The sequence below is a fragment of the Chelonia mydas genome, chromosome 8, assembly GCF_015237465.2.
Source record: "Chelonia mydas isolate rCheMyd1 chromosome 8, rCheMyd1.pri.v2, whole genome shotgun sequence".
Classification (NCBI taxonomy): Eukaryota; Metazoa; Chordata; order Testudines; family Cheloniidae; genus Chelonia; species Chelonia mydas.
The window spans coordinates 99,656,608-99,667,595 of NC_057854.1; the positions used below are offsets into that span (position 1 = coordinate 99,656,608).

General features: G+C 47.3%; 1 long non-coding RNA gene across 3 annotated transcripts in view; it reads right to left on the minus strand.

The window, feature by feature from the left end:
• The window catches only part of LOC122461503, a 62,676-nt gene extending 55,372 nt beyond the window's left edge, over positions 1 to 7,304 (minus strand). For 2 of the 3 annotated variants that reach the window (XR_006283437.1, XR_006283438.1), the window contains exons 1-3: positions 7,192 to 7,304; positions 6,128 to 6,209; positions 5,234 to 5,389 (exon numbers count right to left, since the gene is read on the minus strand). This is a non-coding gene — a long non-coding RNA (uncharacterized LOC122461503). The remainder of the gene's footprint in view (positions 1 to 5,233; positions 5,390 to 6,127; positions 6,210 to 7,191) is intronic. The other variant, XR_006283439.1, reaches the window with a different exon arrangement.
• Positions 7,305 to 10,988: the final 3,684 nt, after the last annotated feature.

Below are 10,988 nucleotides of genomic sequence, written 5' to 3' on the forward strand. Positions count from 1 at the left end.
GTTTAAAATACTGCCAGAGAATCAATCACCCTCTCTCATCAGCTACTGTAGCTGTTTTAGCTAGCTCAGCTAAAACAAAGAATCTTCTTTTATTTCTTTCTAGTTAGTAGTAAACCCTCTGCTTGTCAATGCTATAGAGCAGGGGTGGGCAAACTACAACCCGCGGGCTGCTTCCAGCCCATCAGACATTTTTATCCGCCCCTCAAGCTGCTGCCAGGGAGCGGAGTTGGGGGCTTGCCCTGCTCCGCCCGCCTGGTGCTCCCACCAGACCCACAATTCCCTTGATGAGCACCATCTTCCGGCACGCAGAGCCACACTGCACAGGTGCGACGTCACCGCACTGTTTCCGGGATCAGAACCCCGCCCCTATGCAGCAGCCCCACCCTGCACAGCAGCGCGCCCAATCCCCTCCTGGTCTCCTATGGCCCCACCCTCGAGAGCCTCGAAACCACCCAGGGGCCGCACCCATCCCAGGTAGGGTAACTCTGCCCGTGGCAGTGCCCGGTACCGCCGCCTTGGTGTCACTGCCGGCAGGGCCCCTAGGAGTCCCCAGTGCCGCCCCTGTAGAGCCCCCCCGCCGCCACACACACACACCCGTAAGTCCCCCCCTACACCTTGGTAGCATCCCTTATAGAGCCCCCCCATGCTACACCCCATAGAGTCCCCCTTCCCACCACACCGGGCATTCATGGCCCGTCACAATTTCCATACCCAGATGCGGCCCTCAGGCCAAAAAGTTTGCCCACCCCTGTTATCGAGGCTTCCAGAGACACAAAAAAAATGACCTAGAAGAACTAGGATCCAGGTGAGTTTGCTAGCATGGACGCAGCACTGCATTGTGATAGCAAAAGAGCTGGTGAGCCAGTAGGTTTAAGGTTCGAACTGGCCCCTCCCAAATACATCACTACAGACGGAGGGCACTCGAAGGCTCCGATCCCAGAATCGGATCCATGCAGACAGACACCTGCCTCTACGGGGAGCCCCAGTCACTGCCGAGGGGATCTGCCCAGGCTGCTGCAGGACCCAGGCCTAAAACAATATGGGCCTGATTCTCTTCTCAGCTTAACCAGGAATAGCTCAACTGAAGCGCCGAGCTCGGTGTAAAACCAAAGTCAGAGGAGAATCAGGCCCTATGACTCTATATGGGCAAGTGCTAGCACAAAGGAATCATGAATTAGTTTGCAAGCTCAAGGCAGAAAGGTGCGTGTTTTTGTATCCATTAAGCAGGAGTCATATATAATGTGCATACAACACATCACACATACACATGTACGCACAGCCAAATTCAGCTCCGATGACTTCTCTAGGGTATTAATATGCCAGTGTTTTGTCCAGGCTTGTTTTTGTACGGAGACAAATTCCGTTGCCTCCTTGATCATCTCACTGTCAGGAAATTAATTCACTACTACGTTATATTGCATTGGTGCAGCAAATTGCCTCTGCTCCGGATACTACCTCGCAAGTTCCCCGCTCAAAGCTTCGTGCCACATTGATGTGAACAGCGGGTAATAACATCCCGAGTGCTATAACCCAGGACACCAGAAATCCATAATTTAGAGACTGTTCCTGAATATTTTCCAAAAATTTGAGTATTCTCCAACATCAGTGCTTTGATTTGAAAAGTTCAATCAAGCATCTAACTCTTCTGGTTGCGTTCAAAGCAAGGCACCATGTTCATTGGTTCTGCAAACAAACAGGTCCAAACAAAAGCCCTGAGAAAAGTGCAAACTTCTCTTCCCCCTCCATTTTTTGTTGAATGCAGCTTTGATCTTTAAGCCAAATCATCAGCATTTAACAACTGGCGAATACCCTTATCCAGTGTGGGTTTAGTTTGTCTAAAATGACTTGAGATATAATCCTAGCCAAAAGCGGAAGGATGGTTTTAAGAGTAAGGCAGTGGACTGTACACCTCATGAGATCTGGGTTCAATTCTCCCCTTTGCAACAGGTGTCCCTGTGTGATCTTGGGTCAGTTACTTAATCTTAAGGGTAAAAGGAGGTTAATAAAACTGTTCTTCTCCCATCTTTGGTCTTGTCTATTTAGACTGTAAGCTCTTCAGGACAAGGTACTTGCTCTAGGATCCACTGTAGAGAAGTTCTCTGGCCTGTGTTGTTCAGAAAGATGATCACAATGGTCCCTTCTGGTCTTGGAATCTAGGAAGCTATGAATGAATCTGCATTTGTACAATGCCCAGCACAACAGATCCCCGATTAGAGCTGTGCAGAAAACAAACCTTGCATTTGGTGAAGGATTTTAAGGTTTCAAAATCTGGCCTCATTCCAAATCAGAAGAAACAATGAAAATTACAAAGTTCTCCATGAAGGAAAAGTCTGAATACAATTTTGTTTGGGGTCGATTGAAAGGCTTCATTTCTCTTTTGACTTTAATCTATAAGATATTATAAAACTTTCAGAACAAAAAATCAAAACTTTTCATTCTGAACATGCCCCAAAGGGGTGTTTCAGCGTTGTCGGTGCTTCATTTTCTGGTTTTCTTCCACAGCTAAATTCTGATAAAATCGACCCTATGACATGAAGCATTTCACACACCCATTCTGAAATTGATGTCTCGGGCATTAGCTGCTACCTTCCCAGTCCCCTCCCCATCTCCCACCACTTTAATTGCTCTTAAGTCCTGCACAACAATAATGAACAGATTCTTTATCTTGATTTTCAGTGGTGTCTGCCCCTTTTTGTGGACTCTGATGTCTAGGCTGCAAAGCCAAAATTGCCAAAGAACTGTACTATTTTTGTGAAAACCGTGTCCAGTTTTGCTAGAAAACCCTGGCTCATTAAAACTCTTGCACAGCAATCTACTGTATGCCACTTCAATATCACTGACATGTATAATTAACACTAGCTCAGACATACCAATTGTACAGTTTATAAAGCATCTTGTTTCCAATGCTGGTCTGCCTCACTTCGATGTGTGCCAGAGACATGTAACAGATACCAGGGCAAGGAGCACGGTCAAGGGAAATCAGTGGAAAATCTTTCATGTATGTCTGCTTGGATTTTTCATCCACATTTCAACAGGGGTAACCTGCGGGGATTGGAGGGGTTCTGCTGTTTTTTCCCAGTGTTACTATTCGAGCTTGCATGCAAAAAGAGGACAAAAAATTAGAGATGGGCCCAAATTAAACCCCTAATCCAACCAATTTTGAACTTTGGGGGAGTTTGGATCCAGAGCTGAACTTTGGCCCAGACTCTCTGGGATGTGCTGGCCCCTTTGAGCCACTCAGGCAGTAGATGTGGGTCAGATTCTGGGCATAAATGGATGGCAGAGAATTTCCCTGGCAGAGAAGAATGCTCTGGTGGCTCAATCCCAGCTGCCCACTCTGGCACAGAGGGCATGTCGGGGAGAGGGCGGGGAAGTGTCAGAACAGATCTTTACTACACCAATTGTCCAGCGATGTGGGACCTTATGCCAGTGGCAAAGGTTAGAGTAGCCCCTCGGCTGCTTTAACTGATGGTAGGGCATGGTCAATACAGAACTAAGAAGTTATAACCAGCTCCTTGATCCCCCCACACCCCATGCCAAGTGGAGCTGGGATGCAGGGGAGAGCTGTGTCCTCCGTCCTATAACGGACCAAACCAAAACCCTGAATTAAAATGCCTTTAAATTGTGGGGAAAACTCAGGTCTGGATTTGGATCCAGATTTTTTGGGCTCAAGCATATTTCTTAAGAACAGACAAACCAATTGATAGAGGATAAAAACCTTTCATCCAAAACTCAAACCCAAAATATCTGTCAAGTCTGCACTAGGTGAGAGAACATTTTTCCATTCCTTTCCGAACTAAGTACGTATCCTGCACTCATCACCCAGATATCCTTTATATTTCTGAGCCTCAGCTGGACAAGAACATACCAGAATACAGCAATACTGGGCAGTTTTTAAATGGTGAGGGTAACCAAATTACCAGAGGATGTGGCAGAATCCCCATCTCTTGAAGTCTTTAAATCAAGAGTAGGCCTCTTTCTAAACAATAAGATCTTGTTTAGCCACAAGTTCTTGGGCTCGATGCTGGATCACTGGGTGAAATCTATGGCCTGTATTGTGCAGGAGGCAGATTAGATGATCACGAGGACTCATCTTGGATGTAAAATCTGTTAATCTAACCCAACCAGCAAATGTAATTACCAGAAATCTCATGAGGAAGCAAGCTACTGACCCTCTGGATGCCATCTTTTCAAGGAGGAAGGTGGGCACTTTGATCCCAGTTTTGCAGACCCAAAAGGCTTGGGATAGTTTACCAAAGTTTCGGTAATTTTTGTTGCTTACACGAACTACCCCTAACAAGCTCGATCCCCTAACAAGTCATTCAGTTGAGCATCTCTACTGGAAGGCCCAAGATACAGTGAGTGACCTTCTCCACCCCACAGGCCCCAGACCAGCTAGGAAGGAATTCAGTGCCAGACAGGGTCATCATGGAGGAGGAATGAGTGGGTGCATTTGCGGAAGGAGGTTGGGGAACTGGGATGGCGCTTTCTTGTTAAAAACAGGAGAGGTGATGAGGAGACCCAACAGGGTTCTGATCCAGGAGGAAGCTGCCCTAATTCCACACTGAGTTCACATCATCCTCACCCCTAGAGCTCTCACTTAGTACAAAGTAGCTCATAATCCCCGACACACGGGGCATGTGAGCCGGGAACATCGCACTAGCATTTCATCCTAGCCCTGGTGCCAAGGGGCTCACATGACCCCCAGGCCCTCCGCGGCTGCAATGCATCAGCGTTGTCAGGACCTGCTCCATTTTACTCTGCAACTGGCTGCCCGGAATTTATGAGAGCTACCGATGATGCCGTCCATCACTGAGGCAGTCACTGGAGGAAATGAGGGTGATCTGTCCCCCTTCAAATTGAGGATGTTTTTCCTGTTCCCTACTAAAAATAATGGCCTTGGCATTGCCCTTACTAACTGTTCACACACAGTCTTGCAATCGGACTGCTGGATCACATCCACCCTTGCTGCTGATCCCCCAGCTGGAAGCACAGCAGGGTCTGGGGAACTGGACGGAGTAGCACATTGGCTTGTAAAATCCCTGTAAGCACCCTTCTTTGGTCATGTGACCCTCATGGCAGCCACCTTTCCCATTTCAAAACTACGGCCTGGTGGGGCCATGCACAACACACTTCCCTTGTGGTCAAGGCTTTAAAGGTGCAGCCAAATCCCCATTTCCAATGGGCAAAGGAACGCGGGTCAGGTTTTCCCTCCTTATCTCAAGTGACTTACCAGATGGAGACGCCTACCGCAGATCTGGGCTGACAGCTGGGGCAGACTTCGTTAGCTAACGCTTTTCACCTGGGATACCATAACTTAAGCCCAAAATGGATTTGCTGGCTCTGCTCACCCTGTGCTGTCAGATATCGCTTGCACCTAACCAGGGCCCTGAGCAATAAAACAGACAAACTCTGAGAGAGAAAAATCACTGGAGGAACTCACGTCTCAGCCAACACATGTAGGCTAAAATAAGAAGCCACTCATTTGGGGACCAGTCTGACTCACAGTATATGACAACTATGCCATGAAATTATCTTCTTCTCTGAGCCAAGGAAGGACTTGCGGCCAGGGGCACCACAAGAGGAGGGCGGAGAGGGGTCAAGCTGGCTCTGGGAGTGCTGCTTTCAAGGAGGGGGCGGCAGAGGCCTGGAGAATAGCATTGTTGCCACCAGCCCTACCTTTTCCCTTCACAGCTAGGCTGGCCCCACCCAAGCACCCGAACTTCACCATCATCTCCTAACACCTCAAGTGGCAGGCAGCTGGCTGGAGCAAAGGGCCCAGCCCACACACCAGGGGCCATTAGTGCGGGTGGGGGGGGGGATGGCATGGAAAAGCATCAAGCCCCCCTAGCAATTAAACTTTGTGGACTCAGGATCAAATCTGAGTCTCCATCCCCAAACTCCAGCCCCTAATCCCCCCCAGTGTCTACTACGATCTGCTCCCTTCACAACTAATATTATTCAGTAAAAATTCAGTCACCGTTCCATAAATTTTTTAGACTGCACCCACCCCTGTCTTGAGACTCCATGGGGTGCCCCTGATTGCAGCCCCATTTCCATCATGTAGTTCTTTCGTGTTCAGTACTAAAGCCTTTACCCAAACTATAGTCATTTCTATGTTACTTACAATCCAGCAGAGCTTGAGAACTCATCGGAAGTGTAATTGGTTTCATCTCCCCATCAAAGTTTATACGTGATTATTTGCCACTCTGCATATAAAATAGATGGCATAGTTTTAGAAAGATGTTAAGATACTTCTGGGCATCCAAAATAAATGAGATTTCAGAACCTGTGCTCCAACTCTAGATGTTTTACTGTTAACACTAAAGCTGGTTTGAAAATGGAAAGTATTCCCCCCCCCCCCCCCCCCCCCGTCCGTTCCCCAAAACGTCAGTTGTTTTTGTTCTCCAGGTTTAGAGAAATGACGACTTTGGTTCAGTGTTGAATTCTGGGGTTTTTTTGTTTTCCCATTTTGCCCTTTTCCTCCTTTCTTTTCTTTACCCTCTCACCCTTTTCTTTTCTTTTTTTTTCCCTTTGCAATTTTGCCACTGAAAAATGGGTGCGGGGAGGTCGCAAAGGGGAAAAACTTACAAACTAAAAAAGGATTTTTTTTTCTTTTCTAATTCTATTAAAAAACAACAAATTGGAAAAACCACCACCTTTTTTTTGCAAAAATTTCCAGTTTTGGGGGGGGAAAAGGGCCATTTTTCATTTTAAAAAATGTAGCCTTTGAAAAGCATCAGCCAGAGCTAGGTACCTCTTTCCCTAACATTAGGATCCAGATTCAGAACTTCTCCAAAAGTGCAGCCCAAACCAACACTAAGAACACTAGAGGGTAAGAAGCAGAATTCTTGCTTCCCATGTGAACGAGCTGGGTTTGATTCTCAACCAATACACAGCTAATCTGAAGTCAGAATACAAGATCTAGTGGCTCCTTCTGGCCTTAAAAACTATGAATCCATCCAGCTTCTGATTGCTTTTAACACCACATGACCTGCTTAGTAATAGGGCATGGGGTAGAGCAGTCCCTCCCTCAGAGAGCTCCAAGAAGTAAAGATTTTATCTTGCTTCTCCCTCTGTCTCCCTTGAGGGACAGCAGGTCAGATACCCTCCCAGCATTTGCCACCTCTCAATCCCCTCTTGTTTATCCTGCCTTGTGCACTTTTACTTCTCTTTTGTTTAAAAACTTACCTGCTTCTGCATGCCATGCCAGGAACTATGTTTGGAGAAGAAGGAGAGAGAATCAAAATGGAGAACAATCCATTGTAGAATAAGCCTCACCCACAGGAGGAATTATGTCAGTTAGTGGGCGGAGCTCACCCCTATATAAGTAGAGCCCTGGGCCAAATAGCACACAGGTTAGGTGAATTCTAGAGAAGAGGGAATAACAGGCTCGCTCTAAGCTACCAAGTTTTCTTTAGGGAAATATTGTCAGAATTTTTTTTTGTATGTTATTGTCTTCCATGTGCTCTGTAAGCATGTTGTATAAATTAATCACCTGTGCTCTCTGCTCTATTCAAAACAAAAAATGCATGCTGCCTTGTTCATTCAGCAGTTTAGTGCTTGTCTTCACTGCAACAGTTAGCTCAAGTTGGTACACTCAAGTTACATCACTTGAGCTAGCCTAGCTCAAGTGAGAACAGCCACACTGTAAAACACCACTTAGGCTATGCAGAGTGATTGGATTACTAACTGATGAGTTGTGCTAACTTGAGCAGTAGCCTGTAGCTACATTCCCCCCAGTACTGATGGCTCAAACATCAGCAACACTCAAGCTTCAACCCACCCATGCCAGCTAGCTTGAATTTAAAGCACTGCTTAACTTAAGAACATGAGAATAGCCATACTGGGTCAGTCCGATAGTCTATCAAGCCCACTATTCTGTCTTCCAACAGTGGCTGGTGCCAGCTGCTTCAGAAGGAATGAGTGATCCATCCCCTACTGTCCAGTCCCCAGGAGAGCTAGAAATTTTTTTGTGTGTGGATGGGAGTCAGGTTAGAGGCAAGGCTCAAATTACACCTTGAATTAACACTGCAGCGAAGACAAACCCTCACATAACGTCTCCCTAGTCCATGTGTTTTTCTTTATTTGAGCTCCGCCAACCAACCAAGTCTTTGTATTTTATTGTTTTGTTTTGTTTTCTCCTTTGTTTCTCTCTCCCCTGTATCAGGGAAGTGAAGGGGTTGTTCCATGGATGTAGTTAGTTCACTTCTTTGAGAGGCTGTAGCTAAGTCAACAGAAGAGGCCTTCCATTGATCTAGCTGTGCAGAGGTGCCGACTCCATGGGTGCTCTGGGGTTGGAGCACCCATGGGGAAAAATGGCGAGTGCTAAGCACCCACCGGCAGCCCCCCATCAGCTCCTCCCCCACCCCTCAGTGCCTCCTGCCCGCCACAGATCAGCTGTTCCGTGGTGTGCAGGAGGCACTGGGGGGGTGGGGGAGGAGTGAGGGCAGGGCACGCTCAGGGGAGGGAGCAGCACAGGACAGGAAGAGGCGAGGCAGGGGTGGAGTGAGGCAGGGAGTGGGGTGGGCGCGGGAAGAGGCAAGGCAGGGGTGGGCCCTTGTGGAAAAGGGTGGAGTGGGGGCAGGGCTTGGGCCGAGCAGCGTCCGGCTCATTAGGAAGTCGGCGCCTCTGTAGCTGTGTCTACACTTGGGGTTAGAGTCGACTTAACTATGGCTCTCAGGGCATGACATTTTTCACAGCCCTGAGCAATTTAGCTAGGTCGATCTAATTTTTAAGTGTACATCAGGCTCCCGAGAGCCAAGACATTAGTGTCAGGGGGTACCCAATATCTTGAATGACGAATCCCCTTTGTGTTCATTACACCCATGTCCCATCTCTTCTCTGTCCTGAGAGATGCTACAAGGACAATCTCAGACTTGGAGGTGACCAAGGTCTCTAATGTCTATAAATTCCCCCACGTTCAACTTTACAGGAGCAGCCTGAGAAAACTTGCTGTTATCATAGGTACCCCAATCAGTTGTGTTTAGGCAGCTAGAGGTATCACAATAACAGTTGAAGCCTTCGTGTACATCCTAGAAAATTCATCCTGCCGTATGGACCGAAGTATTCTGTCAATAATGGGCTATTAATGGCATAGATAATTATTTTTAAACAAAAAGACAAAGGATGTGTTTAAGCCTCAGAAATGTGGTGACAAAACAACTACACAATTTCAAGGAAACGATACCAACCGGTTCTATGGCTGAGTCGCTATTACACAACTAAGGCTGGATCCTGCCTCACTGTAGAGGTGCCACTAAAGAGTATATATAGATTATATAGCTATAATTTGCTGGGGGAATAGCCATGTGGCGTAGGGCTAGCCGAACCAGCACAGCCTGCTCTATGTAATCCCGTTACTCTCACAGCCCCTGGTAGAGTAGGGGCCATGAGTAATCCCTGGAAGATATCATGTTCCCAGCCAATTCAATTTAGAGCAGCCCAGAGGCCCATATAAGGCCCAGATCCTCGGCTGGTGGAAATTGGTGCAGGGGTTCTACAACAGGGAGGCCAGAGGACCACGGCGCTATCATTTCTTACCAGCCATAAGGTCGAGCAACAGGGGGGAAGGGGGCAGAGAGCAGCGAGCAGGGGGCGGGGCCTCGGGCGAAGAGGCAGTGTGAGGGCAGGCGCTCTGGGGGAAGGGGCAGGGCCATGGCTCTGGCACCAGTGGCTCCCCCCACACACACACTTTTATGGAGCTTCTGCTGCACCTGAATTGGTGTCAGTCCAGTGAAGTCAATGGAGCTGTGCCGGTTTGCATCGGCTGAGGATCTAGCCCTCATTGCACCGTACCGTTGTTTCCCCCCCCAAAAAAGGATTCATTGTTTTACAAGCCGAGCTGATTGGAAAATGGCAAAAATGATTTGGCAATAAATAAATGAATAGATTGAAATGTCAAGGTTCTTTCCATTTCACAAGCTGCCACATGGCCCCGTTTTCTGACAAATGGTCTGTGATATTTTTTGGTTACCAACATTTTCATCAAAATTATTTTCTGGGTGTTTTTTTTTTTGAAACTTGTCATTTACTGGCAACGTGTTTTTGGTAAGAAAATGTGTTTTTTTCCTTGATGAAAGCTTTGTAGAAAGATTTTAAAAATGACAGTAAAAAATCATGGAAAATTTGGTGGAAAATGGAGGGAGTTTTTTTAATGTTTCATTTTGGGGGAAGAAAGGGGGGAATTAATTTTACATGTAAAATATCTCAACCAGCTCTACAGACACATTTTGCCCAATCCCCTATGAACTGAAAACGCTGAATCCAATCCAGTTGGAATTATCAGTAATGCAGGCTGGAGCAAATTTTCTACTCAACGAGGGTCTGATTCTCCTTTCACTTACTCAAGTGTAAATCAGGAGTGATGAGGTTGAAGTCCCTGGGTGTACACCAGAGTAAATCCAGAGTGAGAGGACAATCAGCGTAGGAATTTTGACAATGGCCCTTGTAAAATGTCACTCCACCGTCTTAATATACTTTGCACAAGACTCTCTTCCACTGCACATTCTCTCTGATAAGTGCACTACATCTTCAGTGCGGCTCACTTCAAAAAGCTCTCTCCTGGACAGTTTCTTTCCTTGAATGAGAGGCATGATCTTACCCAGACCAGAATCCTCATCGCCCAGGCTACTTGTGTGGTCTCCTCAAAAGGTCCCAGCATGCTACTACCCTCGGCATCCACGGAGCAGGTGTCAGAGGCAGCTAGGACCCCCTAACCCCCTCGGCAGCCTTGCAAAGTCATTAGTGGCCTTCAATTGTCGGAGCAGAGAGAAGTGGGAAATTCCAAACCAGCTGTTACCTCCCTGGTTGGGATGGTACGTGTGGGCAGCTGCTTGCACCTGATGTATTCCAAGGTGTGATGTGCTATACGGGGAAAACTGAGGGGAGCACAGCTCGAGCCAGAGCCAGAAAGGGCGCTAAATGATCCAGTTCACGTACACGTCTTTTAGCTGGCAGGGTCCTGAGTTCAGGATGATGGGCCAACA